This window comes from Halichoeres trimaculatus, unplaced genomic scaffold, assembly GCF_033239565.1.
Source record: "Halichoeres trimaculatus isolate MK-OKI-2021-1 unplaced genomic scaffold, fHalTri1.1 fHalTri1_scaffold_2, whole genome shotgun sequence".
NCBI classification, from domain to species: domain Eukaryota; kingdom Metazoa; phylum Chordata; class Actinopteri; order Labriformes; family Labridae; genus Halichoeres; species Halichoeres trimaculatus.
Genome location: NW_027437180.1, coordinates 15,406,089 through 15,427,552, shown reverse-complemented (window position 1 = coordinate 15,427,552; position 21,464 = coordinate 15,406,089). Strand labels below are relative to the sequence as shown.

The 21,464-nt window shown below is 41.1% G+C and overlaps 8 non-coding genes across 8 annotated transcripts; all 8 read right to left on the bottom strand.

Annotated features, from left to right (window-relative positions):
- Nucleotides 1-16,326: 16,326 nt before the first annotated feature.
- trnai-aau (transfer RNA isoleucine (anticodon AAU)) lies at nucleotides 16,327-16,400 on the bottom strand. The gene has a single exon. It is a non-coding gene; the product is annotated as a tRNA-Ile (tRNA).
- A 345-nt stretch (nucleotides 16,401-16,745) lies between these two features.
- Nucleotides 16,746-16,819, bottom strand: trnai-aau (transfer RNA isoleucine (anticodon AAU)). Its single transcript has one exon. It is a non-coding gene; the product is annotated as a tRNA-Ile (tRNA).
- A 353-nt stretch (nucleotides 16,820-17,172) lies between these two features.
- trnai-aau (transfer RNA isoleucine (anticodon AAU)) lies at nucleotides 17,173-17,246 on the bottom strand. Its single transcript has one exon. It is a non-coding gene; the product is annotated as a tRNA-Ile (tRNA).
- A 1,191-nt stretch (nucleotides 17,247-18,437) lies between these two features.
- Nucleotides 18,438-18,511, bottom strand: trnai-aau (transfer RNA isoleucine (anticodon AAU)). Its single transcript has one exon. It is a non-coding gene; the product is annotated as a tRNA-Ile (tRNA).
- A 352-nt stretch (nucleotides 18,512-18,863) lies between these two features.
- On the bottom strand, nucleotides 18,864-18,937 carry trnai-aau (transfer RNA isoleucine (anticodon AAU)). Its single transcript has one exon. It is a non-coding gene; the product is annotated as a tRNA-Ile (tRNA).
- A 773-nt stretch (nucleotides 18,938-19,710) lies between these two features.
- On the bottom strand, nucleotides 19,711-19,784 carry trnai-aau (transfer RNA isoleucine (anticodon AAU)). The gene has a single exon. It is a non-coding gene; the product is annotated as a tRNA-Ile (tRNA).
- A 345-nt stretch (nucleotides 19,785-20,129) lies between these two features.
- Nucleotides 20,130-20,203, bottom strand: trnai-aau (transfer RNA isoleucine (anticodon AAU)). The gene has a single exon. It is a non-coding gene; the product is annotated as a tRNA-Ile (tRNA).
- A 353-nt stretch (nucleotides 20,204-20,556) lies between these two features.
- trnai-aau (transfer RNA isoleucine (anticodon AAU)) lies at nucleotides 20,557-20,630 on the bottom strand. Its single transcript has one exon. It is a non-coding gene; the product is annotated as a tRNA-Ile (tRNA).
- Nucleotides 20,631-21,464: the final 834 nt, after the last annotated feature.

Below are 21,464 nucleotides of genomic sequence, written 5' to 3'. Positions count from 1 at the left end.
GAGTGTCTGACACTGAGTGATGGGTCTGTTTAAATCTGACATGCTTTGTGCATTGTGTTCTTAAAAAGGTTATTCAAACAGTGTGACACAGGGTAACAGAGGGGGATGACAAGAAACTGCTCTCCAGTGTTCATTTTGGCAGCTATTAAGATTTGGTCTGATTTTTTTGTCAAATTTGATTCATCTTTTGTTCTTCTTTAACTTTCAATAAAACCTGTTTTGTCTTTACTTAGAGTCAACATGCATCTTCAAAGGTAGAGTCTGCAGGGTTATCCTAAAAAATATAATGTCAACTTTTACAGGAATAATCCTGCACATTTGTCTTATTTGGGCCTCTATATGTGCGTGTCAGTGTCTGTGTTTGCTTTGACTCCTCTCCTCTGCCTATAACTTGATGTTTTGGTTGTTTGGGGATGTTTCTGGGGGGAGAGTAAGTGTGGTTACCTCAGCCAATCACAGCGTTCATATTCAGATTCTTCATTTTAGTCTTTGTTTATAAACTGGATTGTAAAATAGTTACCACAAATGTTCCTTTCTGTCTCGTGTGATGTGCATTTTATGGGAAAATATGGCTTTTGATTTAGGCCCCGTTTCCACAACATTTCATCTAAAAATGCTAAAACCCTGTAAAAATAAATTGCATCTACACAGAAATGCTGATGGACTGAAAACGCTGTAGTCAGCATGCCAGGCCTGTAGTTGGTGCTGTAACTGTCTACTGTGTATTGGGGAATACTAACTTAAAAATTGGAGCAACAGATGCACATTTTGTTGCAAGACAGTCAGCAGATACAGCAGATTGAGCTGCACAAGCACAACACAATAGTTCGCGATGATCATAACAACAGTCCTGTTGTCCTGTTGTATGGGCGCGTGTAGGCAGCATTTCAGAAAAATCCTTCTCTGGAGGCTGTTTTCAAGAGTTTGCATCTTAGGTCGGCTGAAACGCCGTTTCCCTGTAAACGCGAGGCTGAAATGCAACAAAACTTTTGCATTTCACCCTAGAACCATTGGCCCCTTAGTCTGTAGACATCATCATCATCATTTAACTTTTTCCCATGGTCTGGTGTTAAAAAAAAAAAAAAAAAAAAAAACTAAAAATCATACATATCAAATAATGACAATTTAAATGGAATCAGCACCCCAAAAATCATTGAAGAATCAAAATTGCGAGAAAAGCATGTCGTCCCAGCCCTAGAGCCCAGTGCACAAGTGACTTTGCATATTGATTAGGAACACACTATCCCAAGTGGCTTTGATAGTGGACGTAGCACAGGGGAAGGGAAAAAAAAACAAAATGAATTGAAACACTAAACAGATTAAGCTGTTTCTTAAATGAGGATGAAGCTTTGCTCAACTTTCACTTGCGTTTGGGAACATGGGGAGCAGCTCAGGATAAAGAGCAATGTGAGCTGGCTTTCTACTAACCAGGTATGTGTCAAATACCTGTGATTAGCTTGTGCTAACATGCCAAGTCCGGTGCACGGCTCTCAAGTCTCGCCCATGTAGAAACGTGGTGCTGCAGGTAGTTGCTGGGCTAGTGAATGTGTTCCTGTAGTCCTGATCGGAGGCTGTGGGTGTGCACTGCCGCTGGCACTGCACCAAGGGGGAGGAGCTTGGTTTGAACTTTTGTTTACAAAAAAGTTGCAAAATTCAAATGCACCTGCAGTGAAGCCTCATGTTGGAGACTCTAACTAAATGTGTTTAACAGACAATAAACCAAGTTAAATAGATAGAACTATCACTTCATTTCAGCAAAGGAAGGTAAATCCTAAGCAGATGTTAGCCCAGTGGCTGGTTGTGACTTCGTCACTAATGCACGGAAAGAGTTAAAATTATCAGTGGAAATGAGTAAGATGCATTGAACAGGCAGAACTTGTCCAAAAAGCACACCTGCCACAGGTAAGTGAACAGGATTACACTGAGCTCCTCAGCTAACCAAGACAGCCTTATACAGGAGTGACCCTCCTGTCAGCTAAGAACAGGAATCTCAGGCTACAATTCACACAGGCTCACCCAAAATGGACCATAAAAAAGTAAAACGCGACTGGTCTGATGAGTTTGGATTTCTGCTTCACATTCAGATGGTCAACTCAGAATTTTGAGTAAACAACATAAAAGCATGGATCCATCCTGTCTTGTATCAACTCTCCAGGCTGCTGCTGGTGTAATGGTGTGGGGGAGATTTTCTTGAGTTTGAGTTGCTGTGTGAAGTTGTGAGAAACTGATCAACAAGATGGCAGAGATAAAAAAAAACGTACCCAGAGGGAATACTGTTTGATTTTAAGAGGCTAGCAGCTATAAATGTTGTGAATCACTTCTACCGAACTCCCTTGCTGTCCAAATACAATTACAAAATTTCATTTAACCAATACATCCTTTTTTTTTATTTCAATGAACAAAAGTACTACAGTTTATAATTAAAGTAGTTTACAAAGTGGTGCCCCCAATGTCTATTGATCTGCAACTGAAGTTAATCCCAGACAAATACAACTTCCTTTTGTTGGAGTATTATTTATGAGAAAAGACAGGGTTTCAGGCCTTTTTTTAACTTTTGATTTTTTTTTAAAGAGTCTCTTGTTTTTCATTAAACCATTTAAAAATAGCAGAGCAATTTGGTTGGCACACTCAAAACATGCTTTGTTTACTAGATTCCTCAAATCAGGAGAATATTTCTAGGATCACATCACATAAGATTTGACAGAAAAAATAACACAAATCAAGTGTACAACATTATGGCAGTTGCTTTCAAATGGATGCCACTCCTCTTTGCTCGGCTTTAAGAGTAACAGGACAAGAATAATGTATCAATCTCATGTTCAGCTGGATTACTCTGTAAGAGGGAGGAAGTCAGCCAAGAAACATGCCTATGTTAAGAGACAGCTTACAAAAACGCCATCCACCACTAGTATGGTACAAAAAGGTAAGCAACATGTTTGGACATCATGTGAGAGAAATATTTATCAGAGCAGACAGGACATAGAAGAAGATTGGGGGGGGGGGAAATCACAGAGACAGCAGGTTGAAATGAGAAGTCGAGAGAAGAAGACAAAAAGATTCAGAATCCTGAGTTGCTAGTAGCCCTCCAGTTCCCCTGTTGAGAGAGATGGAGAAAAAAGACAGAGGGAGAGAAGGGCAGATTGAAAGAGACAGAACGAGTCAGAGAAAAGGGGAGCGCGAGAAAACGGGAGAGAAAAGATGACAAGACAACCAAACAACAGCTTCAAAGCAGGTCAGAGGAAACGAGGCTTGGAAACAATATCAAAGCTCCCTACAAGGGGCACCAGAGGAGAAGACAAGAGCTGGAGTGGCAATAAAGACACAGAAATGTGTGTGTGGGTGTGTGCGTGTCTGTGTTTGTGTGTCAGCTTTTAGTGAGAATGCACAGGCAACACAAGTCTGTGCATGTTTAATAACTGTGACTCTTTGTGACTCTTTCTGCAGAAGCAGCTCCTTGTATGTGTACATTTGTTTGTATAAATATGTGCGTGTGTGTGTGCGTGTGTGAGTGTGTGCGTGTGTGTGTGTGTGTGTGTGTGTAGAGCAAAAAATCTGGAGTGCTGACAGAGCAAACACACCACTGCTCTCCTCTCTGTTCAGTGTGCAGATGAGCCCTTGGCAACCCAACTTGTCCAAGCATCAGAAAGCGAGGCTACCAACACAGATGGTCAAAAGTAGAGATGCTGGAAAACAAAACGGTTTGCAGCGCACAAGTGGCAGCACGCCAAAATGCCAACAAAGCTGAGTCTAAGAGGTCCCACCAACAATATGTTTAGTTAGATACGAGGATGCTAAATAGCTTGGCTGCAAGATTTCCTCACAGCGACCGGAAAATGTTTTGTGTTTCATTTTTTCTCAGCAGCGTAGCATGATTGAGACATATGGCTCAGACTGCAAGGAAGATTTGATCCCACAAAGTGATGAGTGGTATGCACCTTACCCTTTTGTGCTTCTCTAAAGCAGCAGAACAAATTTGTTTGGCATTTCTGGGCTTTGATGAGCCGGAAGAGTTGGCTTTCAAAAATGTTTTTTAGCCACGGTTAGGATGCTGGAGATCGATAAAAGCACTGGAGCTACAACAAAACAAGAGTGTGCTTTAACTTTTAAGATGTTTTCTGTGCTGAATTCACAGTTGTGCGACCACTGTGTTTAGGTCACAATGAGCAGATCAGGTGGATTTTGCATACAAGAACGGATGTGTCCTCTGTGTACGTCTTATGCAACACTTTGAACAGAAAAAAGTATCAGTGGAAGTTGCTGTGCAAAAAGAGAAGTGTTTTCTCTTTGCAGTGTCGAGCTTCAGTCGTAAATAACGAAATGTCTGGTGGATGTAAAGATTGGTACTGTAATCCTCCCTCACTGTTTTAATCTCTCAGACAGTTTCCTGCACATACCTTGACATAGATTAAATTGCTTCACCTCCCCTGTAAATAGTTGAACCAACCCAGAACCTATATATGAAACTGTGATGAGCACCCCTCTACACACACACACACACACACACACACACACACACACACACACACACACACACACACACACACACACACACACATCACTTACTGTCTCTTAGCTGTGTTTATCTCATATGCAGTATCGGATTGTGTAAACCACAGGCCTTCATTGTAAGGCTTAGCATTTCATACTGGAGCAGTTTTTAAAGCTCTACATAAATCAATACATTAGTGCATTATGCGTTGTTAATTTAAATTTGCATGTCAATACCAAAAGCCTTCAAATACAGTTTTACTCTTTTTGTCAATTGGATATTTTATAAACTAAGTCCTGGACATGAAAATGATGCTGCGTCTTAAGTGTTTGTCTTGACTCTTGGAACTAAATGTAAGACCAGCTTGGTAAAGAAGAGAGTGGCTGTCTGATCATTTTAAAATTATTTATGGAGTAACAAATTAAAAGAGTACTTCAGCAGCAATGTAGTTAAAGCTTATGTTATAATGTCTCAGTGTAAGGATCATTTTATTTTGTTTTCCATTTGTCCCTTATACTGAGCAGCTGCCATTTCAGCATATTCAATGAGAAAATGAATGAAAATGAAGTCAGTCCCTTCTTTTTCTTTGTATCTGGTGTCACAGAATCCAAGTGTCTTGAAACCCAGAGTTGCCTATAAAATAGCCTATAATAATGCGTGCAAAAGGAGCTCCAACCAAGTATATGGTACATAAATAGAACATAAAGAAAGAAAGCCAATTATTTTTATTTATTTATTTATTTATTTATTTATTTTTAACCTTACCTTATTTTGAGTTTTCATTAACTGTAAGCTATAATCATCAAAATTAAGGTAAAAAAAAAATAAAATGAAATATTTCACCTTGTGTACTTGATCTTTATATGAGATTCACATTTTTTGATTTGAAGTACTAAATAAGCAAAAATCCCCACAATACTCTAATTTATCGAGATGCACCTGATTATTAAAATAACATCAGATACTGACCCTGGTATTGGAGAGGTAGTAATTGGCACTGAATTATACATACATCTGCAGTGGACTCAAAGCAAGTAACTGCCATCATCCGAGGTGCTCAACGGAATAACTAATAACCACTTATCTATTCGTATTGTCATAACTGAGGAAGCCTGGCAGGGCTAATTAGCTTTGAATGTTGAAGTAATGCTGTGCTAGCAGAATGAAAAGCATTAAACTGGCTGGAGAATCATCCAACCATGAAACCAATGAAAATACACGTGACTTAAACTTGACTCCAATAACCGACAATTCTGTGGACACGAAAGACGAACAAGTAGTGAAGATGCCCATGAACCTGAACATCACCATGAAGGTCCAATCTGAAAGGTTCCTAATGAGCTGGGTTGTATATACATATTTTATACCCAAGGACTGATTAACAATGCCTTAACACATTTATGGCCTAACCATGGCAACTGTTCTATTTCTTTATTGTTATATTTAGAGGAGTGTATACAGCAGCAAAGCCAAACTCAATGCAATAATAAATTCCCCAATGCTATTGGGGGGAAAACAACACTGTTTAAAACACAAGAAGTTATCCAGATACTTCATTGAACTCATAATTTTCAGAGTAATTTGAAATCTAAGATGGAAAACCTATTTCCTTTTTTGTTATCGTCTAAATACATATCTTTAAAGAGGAGACGTTCCGCTTTCCCATGTTTTGAATCAGCAACAATGCTGGATGTTCATACTTAACATGTTCATATTATCAAACATCAGAATCTGGCTGCAAGATCTTCACAAGATCTTCAAGAGACTATCGAGCTGAAATGATGAGGTCAACGCCCAGGGATCTCCTGACTGTTCATGACATAGTCTCAAACATCAAGGACTGCTCATAGCACTGCCCCTGACAGGGCCTCGGGGTTGTCCAATCAGAAGGAAGGGGGTTTGTGGAGGAGAGAGCCTTAGGCATAAACTAAAACGAAGCATTTCAGACAGGGGCTGAAATAGAATAGAATAGAATAGAAAATACTTTATTTATCCCCGAGGGGAAATTCAGGAGTCACAGCAGCAATCAAGAAGACAAAAGTAAAAAAATGTATTGAAAGCGCAAAAAAGGTCCACAAGAAAATAGATGATGACATCCCGTCCACCACTCTCCAGCCCAGCCAGTCTCCACCTCCACAGGGTCCAGGACTGAGCCTCCCCAGCAGTCTGTTCAGTCTCTGTCTCCTGGATCCTGTGTGACCACAGCAGGTGAAGCTCCTCCAATGTGGCGCCGGCGTCCGATGTCAGCTCTGTCAGCACTGTCCGTGAACAGAACGATGCCACTCTGCCCTCCGGCAGTCCCTCTGGGCCTAGCTCGTCCATTCCACCGGAGCTAGATCCCACGTTCCCAACAACGATGGATGGAAGGACAGGTCCACGTCGTCACCTCCCAGCTCACATCTGAGAACCAGCACGTCGTCCTCACCTCCTCCTCCTCACCTTGAGGGAAATCATCAACCCTTACACTAGCTAGCATTGACATGCTACAGGCTGCTAACAGCTAATTTCACATGTAAACAATGCAGCCATGGTTACATGTGGGATCTCCAGACAAACACAGGAGTTAGAGTAGTAAAAAATATCACTGAAGCCACAAAAAGTTTGGTGTCCATGACCAACAATGAACCATACAAAGTAATGATCCACTCCAAATACAAAGACGACGAAAAAAAGACAAAAAAAATTACAAGAAACGGACAAAGACAAGAGAGCTGCTACACAGGCAGCTACTTGGGCAGCGCCTCGCAACGTGTTAATAAATAATGTAATAAATAAAATAAATAATGAATAAAAAATAAATATTAAAATAAATAATAAATAAAAGAAACAATGTTGTTTTCAAACACCATAGAAATAAGGATAACTGCTAATCATGTAAAGCTACAGCAGGGGTACCAGAAAGACGGTATAAAGCCTAAAAAAGCACAATAATCCCTTCTTTAACGGCTGGAGGTGCTGGCTTTTGCCTGGGACTTAAGCTTTGCACCATGTATCCAGCCATCACTTTTTGTTTTTTTTTTTCCTTACAAGCCTTTTTTTGGAAAAAAAGAAAACAAAAGTCAGCAGGAGAGATCAAACTCTTTGGGAAACAGTATTTCAAAACATGTCGTAGAGACATTATTAGCTCAGTGAACAAATAACCTTGATGAAGTAATCGTTCATTTATTCCTGCCATTATTCAAAAATTAAGCTTACTTTGTATTTGCCTTTCCCATTCCACGTCTCAATCGTTTTATGATTTTCATTTTTCATTCCACAATCCTTTTAATTTATATGCTCACAAAACTCCTTTAACCAACCTCATGCTAAATTTAATCATCTTGTGTCAGGGTATTAAGATGTTTAATATGTATCATCGTTCCACCTAAATGAATAAGTAGGTAGTTAAAATAATTCAACGCTAAAAAAAAGGGTTTTATTCAGGCAGCACATACAAAAAAGACAAGGTAAGTGAGATAGAGAGAACAAATTGAATGGTTGGAAGAAAAAGGGGAAGAGATACTGGAAGAGACAGATGGGATAGCAGTAAAGACAGAGCCACTTAAGGATGGGGGCGAAAAGAGAGGAGGACAGACAGTGAAAAGGGAGAGTAAATTGACTGCCGGGTGTCACATGGAAACAGTCCCTAATTGGCCAATCAGCCGACCCCAGATTGAGCCTGCAGTTCTCCCTGACACTGCAAGAGCACCTGTACCTCACTGACAGGCGCGCATGCACACACACACACACACACACATACACACACACACACACACACACACACACACACACACACACACACACACACACACACACATCCTCAGATATATAACACCTGCCACCATTACCACCTCTTCATCTTCTCCCTCCATTTCTGACACATACTTTTAAGAAAGATCTCTGACAGCAGGGAGCTGACAAAAGGGGGGAAGGAAAAAGAAATGTAGAGACAGCGAAAGAGAGATGGAGGATGTTTCCTTCTCTTTTTTTGTTTCTACACCATACAGAAGTAAGTCATCAGCCTCACTCTTCAGCTGCTCCCACCAGAGAGGTAACCTTTACGTGAAATATTAGGGGATAAATTGAGAACATATGACATTTAAGATAAACATTTCCTGTCTGAACATGATAGGTTCCGTGATTGATTTTTCAATAACGTATTGTAGGAAGAAACGTTTTATTTTAACATAGCTGACATTATTTGAACTTGAGTAAATTTGTTGAACTTGCAGAATATACATGTATATGTGCAGTGGTTTAAAACTTATCAGACCACCTGTCATAAAATCTAGAAAAGCATGCAGCATCATGAAGTGCTTTAACTTGTACTCTTCCTTTCACAGTGAATTCTCTTTACCATTTGAACAGGAGTGGGGAGTTTCAGACTGAAATCATATCCTTTTTTTTTTTTTTTTTTTTTTTTTTTTTTTCCTTCAAATTTGAGCCAGAAAATTGATCTCTGAGCAAAAAAAAAAACTAATAACCAAGTAAAACAGACAACCATTAGAGCGAAATTCTTCTGCAATCTGACAAACAAAAAGTAATACTGTGCTTTACTACTCTGATTATAGAGCTTACACATACTGGTATATTAAGCATTACAGAAACACAGTACAGGATTTCAGTATTCAGCAAAAACTGTGAATCTAGAGCAGCAGGGCAAACACCTCACACTAGGATGGGATCTAACTAATCTTGAGCAAACCAGAAAAGACATTAAAGGGCAGATTATCTCCTGATAAAGGTTTTGGTATCAAGAGAACAACTAACAGTTTCCTGTATCATTAAACAGACTCAGTGATTAGGAATGTCGTATTTTAGAAATGAACTGTAACAACGCACACACATCGGTGTCCATTCTGTCTCTCTGTTGCATTTGACTCCATGCTCTCCGTCTCATCCGTCAAATCGCACCCGCTTGGCAAGGACCGCCAGACAGCTGTAATTGCGAGACTGAAGAGTTCCCACCCTTCCCACACAATGATGAATCTCTTCTCAAACCAGTTGACTCCTGGCCAAGCTTCACTCATTATGTCAGTTCATTGTTAGCATTGTAGAGTAAAATACGATCTGGCGTTGACACAGTTCATTTCATTTTGAAATTCAAGGAATGTCTCAATGTGGTTTCACCATCAACTTGAATTGAAACTTATCAGACCACAGATAGTTCTGTTGGTTGGCTTTAACAGCTGAAATGCACCAGATGTACCTGCAGTCCGGCTGGGCGTGGTGACTGCGTTCATCAACCCAGTGCACGTTCATCCCTGCAAGCCACATGACTGACAAATTGATAAACCTCTCTGAAGTCATGCTGGGCTATAAAACCTCAAACCTGTTGACTCCTGGCCTGGCTCTGCTCATTATGTTTGTTTGTTGTTTTAGTCAAGTTAATACGATATGGTTTTGACCCGGTTTGTTTTTATTTTAAAAGTTATTGTATTTTAAAAGTCACTGGCTCTTTTAAGGTAGCTTCCATGCACCACTTCCTGTCTTGCTTGATCTTCCCTACAGAGAACTTATAGGATGGTTGCATGGTAGCTGCAACCTGCTGGACCAGACCTGCAGCCGAACCGCAATGGATCTGATCCAGTGTGAGTTAACACACTGACATAAATGGAAACCTACCTGATCTGGAGCTAAGCCAAAACCACAGGCCGAGCTGGTGTACTGTTTCCACAACTTTTACATTATTTTACAAAATTATTTAAATTAATGGCTTCAAAATTTGACTGCCTACTATGACTCATGCTTGTCACAAACAGTTTTTTTCAGGCTTTTTGTTTTGGATTCAGCTCAGCATTAACACACACTGGTATCTTTTAGATGAAAGCCCTGGGAACATCTGACACGATCAGAATGCAGAGCTATTTCAATTTAAAGGACATCAAAACATTAATCTGGAGGAGGACATCTAAATGAGATGCATTGGGGGATAAATTATTCAAAAGTTTTAAGCTGCTTTGTTTGACAAGCAGGAAGTTAAAACAGAATGCTCATTTCAAATGCAGTACTCCAGCTGATCCTATTTAATTACCATTAACTTATCATTACCAACAAATCCAGTGACGTTGCTGTTTTATTTAGTGGTAGTTTAATTATTGTTTAATTTATAGACACTATCTGCCTCTCTAATACCTCCATGTTACACCCTTTTTGTTGTCGTTATTGTTCTTATTATTAATTTTCTTTTTATTTAGAGTGCAATATTTGGGATCGGAACAGATCACAAAATTTTTACACAGGTTTAAATAATGCAACAGTCTCAAAAAAAGCATATTTGACATGCGCTGTAACTGGCCAAAACAACCCAGACAAGCTGTCTTTGTGCTTCTCAAAAACATGTCGACAATAGCTCCATTTGTTTACTTGAGAAAGACATGACACCATGCTCGAGCTCTGGTAGAAAATGGAGGATCCTCAACAAGACAAGACAGTTGCATTGTTGTGAGCTTGTTTGATTCTTTGCTTTTGGGAACACACATACACCCACACAGAGCTGCACACACACACACACACACACACACACACACACACACACACACACACACACACACACACACACACACACACACACACACACACACACACACACACACACACACACACACACACACACACACAAAAATGTGTGCACACATCTAAACATGCACATTGGATCTCCAAAGTGATACAAAGGTTGAAAAATAATTCTAGAATAAAAGGCATGAGCATGCATGCTCCCCTTTGCCTCCTCCCTACACACACACACACACACACACACACACACACACACACACACACACACACACACAAAAAGGGAGATGAATTACTGAGTGGATGGGATCTGACGCAACCCGTAGTGGAAGTAGGTCACATGGGGGGAGACAGGTCATCAGGGAAATAACGCTGCAGTTGCACTACCTTTCTCTCCGTCTGCAACCCACTCTCAGCAGCATTGTCTTTGTCTCTTTACTTATTGTGCATTGCCTTCTTATCTGCACCTGTTTTCAACTGTTTTACCAGAAGATCCCTATAGTGGTAATAGTTTTATAAAATGTTATTTAAAATGTTCAAACCCAACACAGATAGATGGATTTGACTTAATGCTTTAATCATGACAAGAGCTCTTTACTTTTACCCCACCCCAAGGTAAATGACAGGCAGCTACGACTGGCAAACAAAAACCTTTGAAATTAAATAAAAGATCCTAATTCAATAAAGAGCAAATACATTACATTTACAGAAATTTCCATTCCAAGTTCTGCAGAAAAATACCATTTTTTAACAGATTTTTCCTTAATTAATATAATCAAACACCTCCAATGTAGTGACAATGCAAAGGGTTTAGCAGAAAAAATAACATTATAACACAATGCTTTTGTTTTAACAGTGTTCTGTAACCATGAGTAGGGAGGGTACACAGTGAATATAAGACCCATTGTACATGTAGGTATTGCGCTGGTGGAACAGGCTACCTGTGCAACACTGCATAGAGCAGATGTTTAATCTTTATTACATTGCAAAAATAAAAAGTGACAACATAGCATGGCCCATCAACACATCTCAGTTATTAACACAAAACACACTGTAAAAATCAATGGAAACATGGACAACGCCATGTGGAGCACAGACAGCCGGTCAGCGCCATGGAGCACAGATGTGCTGTGCCTCCTGTACAACAGGGTCTCATATCCACACCATTCCCTCCTCACTCACACACACTGTTTTGAAGTTACTTTGGTTTTAAAAATCTCTTATTGATCAAAAAGCAGTTCTTTGTCAAAGCGTAACCATTACTGCAACCATGAGTGAAGAGGGAATGGGGTGCAGCTCATATGCTACATAAAACTAAGAAGATTGACCTGCAAATTCTGGCTAAAAAATGTTAGATTGTTAGTATGGACATAAACCCTTAAAAAAATGGGGCTACAAATTTAGTGACAGATCATTTTTATAATTTTAAATCAATTTGACTATGACTTAAGCGCACACAAAAGATAAAATGGTATTTTTTACATTATTAATGAGAAATTAACATAGTATTTCATTATTGGTAAAACACTTAAGAAAAAAAACAAAAAACATCCAGGTTGTTATTTTACAGATTTCCACCTGAAAATTTTTTTTTGATTGAATCTGAAGGAAACACGCGAAAGGTTTTGTGGTTACGCCTTGTTCATGATGCTCTGGTGCTTTTGCTTTTTGACAAGCAATCATCAAGAACAAGGGGACAGAAACCCTCAACCTTCTGATCCGAAGTCAGACACCTTTTCTATTAGTCCATGTAGTCATGGACTCAAACTGCCCATTCAAAAATAACTTGTTCTACCTCCAAAAGAGAATTATGAAGGGATGTGAAAGGAGCACACAGAGGGTTTTGAGGACAAAAACTGATAGCTCTTTAAAGGCTTCATGGGCTCATCTGTGTGCATGGACCTTTCTAGAATTTAGTCTTTTTCCTTGGTCAACTTGTCCAGTACGGGGACTGAACCTATGACCTTGGCGTTATTAGCAACACAGTCTAACCATGTGAGCTAATCCGACACACATCGCGTCAGACCAACTACTTAAGGGGCCACCAGGTTTCTTATGGTCATACACAAAAAGGGTGAGCTGGGCTGGTTTTGCATTTTGACCACCATTAATTAAACACAAAGGAACACAAACCCTCAATCTTCTGATCCAAAGTTGGACACCTTGTCCATTACGCCACGTGGTCATGGAATCGAACTGCCCATTCAAAAATAACTTGTACTATCTCCAAAAGAGAATTATGAAGAGATGTAAGAGGAGCACACAGAGGGTTTTGTGGACAAATACTGACATCTCTTTGAAGGCATCAAGGGGTCATCTGTGTGCTTAGAGCTTTCCAGAACATTCAGTCTTTGTCCTTGGGCAACTTGTCCAGTATGGGGATTGAACCTATGACCTTGGCGTTATTAGCAACACAGTCTAACCATGTGAGCTAATCAGACACACAGCAACCAACTACTTAAGGGGCCACAAGGTTTACTTATGGTCATATATAGGGTGAGCTGGGCTGGTTTTGCCTTTTGACCACCATTAATAAACCACAAAGGGACAAAAAACCCTCAATTTTTGGATCCAAAGTTAGACAACTTGTCCACCAGGCCACGTGGTCATGGAAATCTGCTGCCCATTCACAAGAAACTTGTACTTCCTTCAAAGGATAATTATGAAGGGATGTAAAAGGTGCACACAGAGGGTTGTGAGGACAAAAATTCATTGCACTTTGAAGGCTTCATGGGCTCATATACTTGCATGGATCTTTCCAGAATATAGTCCTTTTTCTTTGGTAAATTGTTCAGTATGGGAATGAACCCCTGACCTTGGCGTTATTAGCACCACGCTCTGACCATGTGAGCTAATCAGACACACAGCTGCTGCCTACAACTTAAGGGGCCACAAGGTTTCTTATGGTTATATAAAGGGTGAGCTGGGCTGGTTTTGCCTTTTGACCACCATTTATGAAACACAAAGGGATGAAAACCCTCAATTTTGGGATCCAAAGTTAGAAACCTTGTCCACCAGGCCACTTGGTCATGGAAATCTGCTGCCCATTCAAAAGAAACTTGTACTACCTCCAAAACAGAATTATGAAGGGATGTGAAAGTAACACACAGAGAGTTTTGAGGAAAAAAACTCATAGCTCTTTGAAGGCTTCGTGGGCTCACCTGTGTGCATGGATGTTTCTTGAATTAAGTCTTTTTCCTTGGGCAACTTGTCCAGTATGGGGATTGAACCCACGACCTTGGCGTTATTAGCACCACGTTCTGACCATTTGAGCTAATCAGACACACAGCTCCTGCATAAAACTTAAGGGGCCACAAGGTTTCTTATGGTCATACATATAAAGGGTGAGCTGGGCTGGTTTTGCCCTCTTGACCACCATTAATTAAACACAAAGGGCACACAAACACTCAATTTTTTGATCCAAAGTTAGACACCTTGTCCACCAGGCCACTTGGTCATGGAAATATGCTGCCCATTCAAAAGAAACTTGTACTACCTCCAAAACAGAATTATGAAGGGATGTGAAAGAAACACACAGAGAGTTTTGAGGACAAAAACCTCATTGCTCTTTGAAGGCTTCTTGGGCTCACATGTGTGCATGGTTGTCCCTAGAATTTAGTCTATTTCCTTGGGCAACTTCTCCAGTATGGGGATTGATCCCATGACCTTGGCATTATTAGCACCACGCTCTGACCATTTGAGCTAATCAGACACACAGTTCCTGCATAAAACTTAAGGGGCCACAAGGTTCCTTATGGTCATACATAGATAGGGTGAGCTGGGCTGGTTTTGCCCTCTTGACCACCATTAATTAAACACAAAGGGCACACAAACCCTCAATTTTTGGATCCAAAGTTAGACACCTTGTCCACCAGGCCACTTGGTCATGGAAATATGCTGCCCATTCAAAAGAAACTTGTACTATCTCCAAAAGAGAATCATGAAAGGATGTAAAAGAAGCACACAGAGGGTTTTGAGGACAAAAACTCATAGCTCTTTGAAGGCTTCATGGGCTCATCTGTGTTCATGGATGTTTCTAGAAGACAGTCATTTTCCTAAGGGCAACTTGTCCACTATGGGGATTGAACACATGACCTTGGCATTATTAGCACCACGCTCTGACCATTTGAGCTAATCAGACACACAGCTCCTGCTTAAAACTTAAGGGGCCACAAGGTTTCTTATGGTCATACATATAAAGGGTCAGCTGGGCTGGTTTTGCCTTTTGACCACCATTAATTAACCACAAAGGGCACACAAACCCTCAATTTTTGGATCCAAAGTTAGACACCTTGTCCATTACACCACTTGGTCATGGAAATATGCTGCCCATTCAAAAAAAAATTGTACTACCTCCAAAACAAATTATGAAGGGATGTGAAAGTAACGCACAGAGAGTTTTGAGGACAAAAACTCATTGCTCTTTGAAGCTTCGTGGGCTCACCTGTGTGCATGGATGTTTCTAGAATTAAGTCTTTTTCCTTGGGCAACTTGTCCACTATGGGGATTGAACCCATGACCTTGGCGTTATTAGCACCACTCTCTGACCATGTGAGCTAATCAGACACACAGCTCCTGCATAAAACGTAAGGGGCCACAAGGTTTCTTATGGTCATACATAGACAGGATGAGCTGGGCTGGTTTCTCCTTTTGACCACCATTTATTAAACACAAAGGGCACACAAACCCTCAATTTTTGGATCCAAAGTTAGACACCTTGTCCATTATGCAACTTGGTCATGGAAATATGCTGCCCATTCAAAAGAAACTTGTACTACCTCCAAAACAGAATTATGAAGGGATGTGAAAGTAACACACAGAGAGTTTTGAGGACAAAAAGTCATTGCTGTTTGCTGGCTTCATGGGCTCACCTGTGTGCATGGATGTTTCTAGAATTAAGTCTTTTTCCTTGGGCAACTTGTCCAGTATGAGGATTGAACCCATGACCTTGGCATTATTAGCACCACGTTCTTACCATTTGAGCTAATCAGAAACACAGCTCCTGCATAAAACTTAAGGGGCCACAAGGTTTCTTATGGTCATACATATAAAGGGTCAGCTGGGCTGGTTTTGCCTTTTGACCACCATTTATTAAACACAAAGGGATGAAAACCCTCAATTTTTTGATCCAAAGATAGACACCTTGTCCAGTAAGCCACGTGGTCATGGAAATATGCTGCCCATTTAAAAGAAACTTGTACTACCTCCAAAACAGAATTATGAAGGGATGTGAAAGTAACACACAGAGAGTTTCGACGACATAAACTCATTGCTCTTTGAAGGCTTCATGGGCTCATCTGTGTGCATAGATGTTTCCAGAATTCAGTCTTATTCCTTGGGCAACTTGTCCAGTATGGGGATTGAACCCATGACCTTGGCGTTATTAGCACCACGCTCTGACCATGTGAGCTAATCAGACACACAGCTGTCTACAACTTAAGGGGCTACAAGGTTTCTTATGGTTATGTAAAGGGTGAGCTTGGCTGGTTTTGCCTTTTGACCACCATTTATTAAACACAAAAGGACAGAAAACCCTCAATTTTTGGATCCAAAGTGAGACACCTTGTCCATTACACCACTTGGTCATGGAAACAGCTGCCCATTCAAAAGAAACTTGTTCTACCTCCAAAACAGAATTATGAAAGGATGTGAAAGTAACACACAGAGAGTTTTGAGGACAAAAACTCATTGCTCTTTGAAGGCTTCGTGGGCTCACCTGTGTGCATGGATGTTTCTAGAAGACAGTCTTTTTCCTTGGGCAACTTGTCCAGTATGGGGATTGAACCCATGACCTTGGCGTTATTAGCACCACGCTCTGACCATGTGAGCTAATCAGACACACAGCTCCAGCCTACAACTTAAGGGGCCACAAGGTTTCTTTTGGTGATACATAGAAAGGGTGAGCTGGGCTGGTTTTGCCTTTTGACCACCATTTATTAAACACAAAGGGCACACAAACCCTCAATTTTTGGATCCAAAGTTAGACACCTTGTCCACTACGCCACGTGGTCATGGAAATATGCTGCCCATTCAAAAGAAACTTGTACTACCTCCAAAACAGATTTATGAAGGGATGTGAAAGTAACACACAGAGAGTTTTGAGGACAAAAACTCATTGCTCTTTGGAGGCTTCTTGGGCTCACCTGTGTGCATGGATGTTTCTAGAAGACAGTGTCTTTCCTTGGGCAACTTGTCCAGTATGGGGATTGATCCCATGACCTTGGCGTTATTAGCACCACGCTCTGACCATGTGAGCTAATCAGACACACAGCTCCTGCCTACAACTTAAGGGGCCACAAGGTTTCTTATGGTCATATAAAGGGTCAGCTGGGCTGGTTTTGCCTTTTGACCACCATTAATTAACCACAAAGGGCACACAAACCCTCAATTTTTGGATCCAAAGTTAGACACCTTGTCCACCAGGCCACTTGGTCATGGAAACAGCTGCCCATTCAAAAGAAACTTGTACGACCTCCAAAACAGAATTATGAAGGGATGTGAAAGTAACACACAGAGGGTTTTGAGGACAAATACTCATTGCTTTTTGAAGGCTTCGTGGGGTCACCTGTGTGCATGGATGTTTGCTAGAATTAATTGTTTTTCCTTGGGCAACTTGTCCAGTATGGGGATTGAACCCATGACCTTGGAGTTATTAGCACCACGCTCAGACCATGTGAGCTAATCAGACACACAGCTCCTGCATAAAACTTAAGGGGCTACAAGGTTTCTTATGGTCATACATAGAAAGGGTGAGCTGGGTATGTTTTGCCTTTTGACCACCATTAATTAACCACAAAGGGCACACAAACCCTCAATTTTTGGATCCAAAGTTAGACACCTTGTCCACCAGGCCACTTGGTCATGGAAATATGCTGCCCATTCAAAAGAAACTTGTACTACCTCCAAAACAGAATAATGAAGGGGAACTAACACACAGAGAGTTTTGAGGACAAAAACTCATTGCTCTTTGGAGGCTTCATGGGCTCATCTGTGTGCATGGATGTTTCCCGAAGAATGTTTTTCCTTGGGCATCTTGTCCAGTATGGGGATTGATGCCATGACCTTTACGTTACTAGCACCACGCTCTGATCATGTGAGCTAATCAGACACACAGCTCCTGCCTACAACTTAAGGGGCTACAAGGTTTCTTATGGTTATATAAAGGGAGAGCTGGGCTGGTTTTGCCTTTTGACCACCATTTATTAAACACAAAGGGCACACAAACCCTCAATTTTTTGATCCAAAGTTAGACACCTTGTCCATTACGCCACGTGGTTATGGAAAAATGCTGCCCATTCAAAAGAAACTTGTACTACCTCCAAAACAGAATTATGAAGGGATGTGAAAGTAACACAGAGAGAGTGTTGAGGACAGAACTCATTGCTCTTTGAAGGCTTCTTGGGCTCACCTGTGTGCATGGATGTTTCTAGAATTAAGTCTTTTTCCTTGGGCAACTTGTCCAGTATGGGGATTGAACCCATGACCTTGGCGTTATTAGCACCACGCTCTGACCATGTGAGCTAATCAGACACAGAGCTCCTGCATAAAACTTAAGGGGCCACAAGGTTTCTTTTGGTCATACATAGAAAGGGTGAGCTGGGCTGGTTTTGCCTTTTGACCACCATTTATTAAACACAAAGGGCACACAAACCCTCAATTTTTTGATCCAAAGTTAGACACCTTGTCCATTACGCCACGTGGTTATGGAAAAATGCTGCCCATTCAAAAGAAACTTGTACTACCTCCAAAACAGAATTATGAAGGGATGTGAAAGTAACACAGAGAGAGTGTTGAGGACAGAACTCATTGCTCTTTGAAGGCTTCTTGGGCTCACCTGTGTGCATGGATGTTTCTAGAATTAAGTCTTTTTCCTTGGGCAACTTGTCCAGTATGGGGATTGAACCCATGACCTTGGCGTTATTAGCACCACGCTCTGACCATGTGAGCTAATCAGGCACACAGCTCCTGCATAAAACTTAAGGGGCCACAAGGTTTCTTATGGTCATACATAGAAAGGGTCAGCTCGGCTGGTTTTGCCTTTTGACCACCATTTATTAAACAAAAAGGGACAAAAAAAACCCCTCAATTTTTGGATCCAAAGTTAGACACCTTGTCCACCAGGCCACTTGGTCATGGAAATATGCTGCCCATTCAAAAGAAACTTGTACTACCTCCAAAACAGATTTATGAAGGGAAAGTAACACACAGAGAGTTTTGAGGACAAAAACTCATAGCTCTTTGAGGGCTTCATGGGCTCATCTGTGTGCATAGATGTTTCCAGAGTTAAGTCTTTTTCCTTGGGCAACTTGTCCAGTATGGTATTGATCCCATGACCTTGGCGATATGAGCACCATGCTCTGACCATGTGAGCTAATCAGACACACAGCTCCTGCATGAAACTTAAGGGGCCACAAGGTTTCTTATGGTTATATAAAGGGAGAGCTGGGCTGGTTTTGCCTTTTGACCACCATTTTTTAAACACAAAGGGCACACAAAACCTCAATTTTTGGATCCAAAGTTAGACACCTTGTCAACTACACAACTTGGTCATAGAAATCTGCTGCCCATTCAAAAGAAACTTGTACTACCTCCAAAACAGAATTATGAAGGGATGTGAAAGTAACACACAGAGAGTTTTGAGGACAAAAACTCATTGCTCTTTGAAGGTTTCGTGGGCTCACCTGTGTGCATGGATGCTTCTTGATTTAAGTCTTTTTATTTGGGCAACTTGTCCAGTATGGGGATTGAACCCATGACCTTGGCGTTATTAGCACCACGCTCTGACCATGTGAGCTAATCAGACACACAGCTGTCTACAACTTAAGGGGCTACAAGGTTTCTTATGGTTATGTAAAGGGTGAGCTTGGCTGGTTTTGCCTTTTGACCACCATTTATTAAACACAAAAGGACAGAAAACCCTCAATTTTTGGATCCAAAGTGAGACACCTTGTCCATTACACCACTTGGTCATGGAAACAGCTGCCCATTCAAAAGAAACTTGTTCTACCTCCAAAACAGAATTATGAAAGGATGTGAAAGTAACACACAGAGAGTTTTGAGGACAAAAACTCATTGCTCTTTGAAGGCTTCGTGGGCTCACCTGTGTGCATGGATGTTTCTAGAAGACAGTCTTTTTCCTTGGGCAACTTGTCCAGTATGGGGATTGAACCCATGACCTTGGCGTTATTAGCACCACGCTCTGACCATGTGAGCTAATCAGACACACAGCTCCAGCCTACAACTTAAGGGGCCACAAGGTTTCTTTTGGTGATACATAGAAAGGGTGAGCTGGGCTGGTTTTGCCTTTTGACCACCATTTATTAAACACAAAGGGCACACAAACCCTCAATTTTTGGATCCAAAGTTAGACACCTTGTCCACTACGCCACGTGGTCATGGAAATATGCTGCCCATTCAAAAGAAACTTGTACTACCTCCAAAACAGATTTATGAAGGGATGTGAAAGTAACACACAGAGAGTTTTGAGGACAAAAACTCATTGCTCTTTGGAGGCTTCTTGGGCTCACCTGTGTGCATGGATGTTTCTAGAAGACAGTGTCTTTCCTTGGGCAACTTGTCCAGTATGGGGATTGATCCCATGACCTTGGCGTTATTAGCACCACGCTCTGACCATGTGAGCTAATCAGACACACAGCTCCTGCCTACAACTTAAGGGGCCACAAGGTTTCTTATGGTCATATAAAGGGTCAGCTGGGCTGGTTTTGCCTTTTGACCACCATTAATTAACCACAAAGGGCACACAAACCCTCAATTTTTGGATCCAAAGTTAGACACCTTGTCCACCAGGCCACTTGGTCATGGAAACAGCTGCCCATTCAAAAGAAACTTGTACGACCTCCAAAACAGAATTATGAAGGGATGTGAAAGTAACACACAGAGGGTTTTGAGGACAAATACTCATTGCTTTTTGAAGGCTTCGTGGGGTCACCTGTGTGCATGGATGTTTGCTAGAATTAATTGTTTTTCCTTGGGCAACTTGTCCAGTATGGGGATTGAACCCATGACCTTGGAGTTATTAGCACCACGCTCAGACCATGTGAGCTAATCAGACACACAGCTCCTGCATAAAACTTAAGGGGCTACAAGGTTTCTTATGGTCATACATAGAAAGGGTGAGCTGGGTATGTTTTGCCTTTTGACCACCATTAATTAACCACAAAGGGCACACAAACCCTCAATTTTTGGATCCAAAGTTAGACACCTTGTCCACCAGGCCACTTGGTCATGGAAATATGCTGCCCATTCAAAAGAAACTTGTACTACCTCCAAAACAGAATAATGAAGGGGAACTAACACACAGAGAGTTTTGAGGACAAAAACTCATTGCTCTTTGGAGGCTTCATGGGCTCATCTGTGTGCATGGATGTTTCCCGAAGAATGTTTTTCCTTGGGCATCTTGTCCAGTATGGGGATTGATGCCATGACCTTTACGTTACTAGCACCACGCTCTGATCATGTGAGC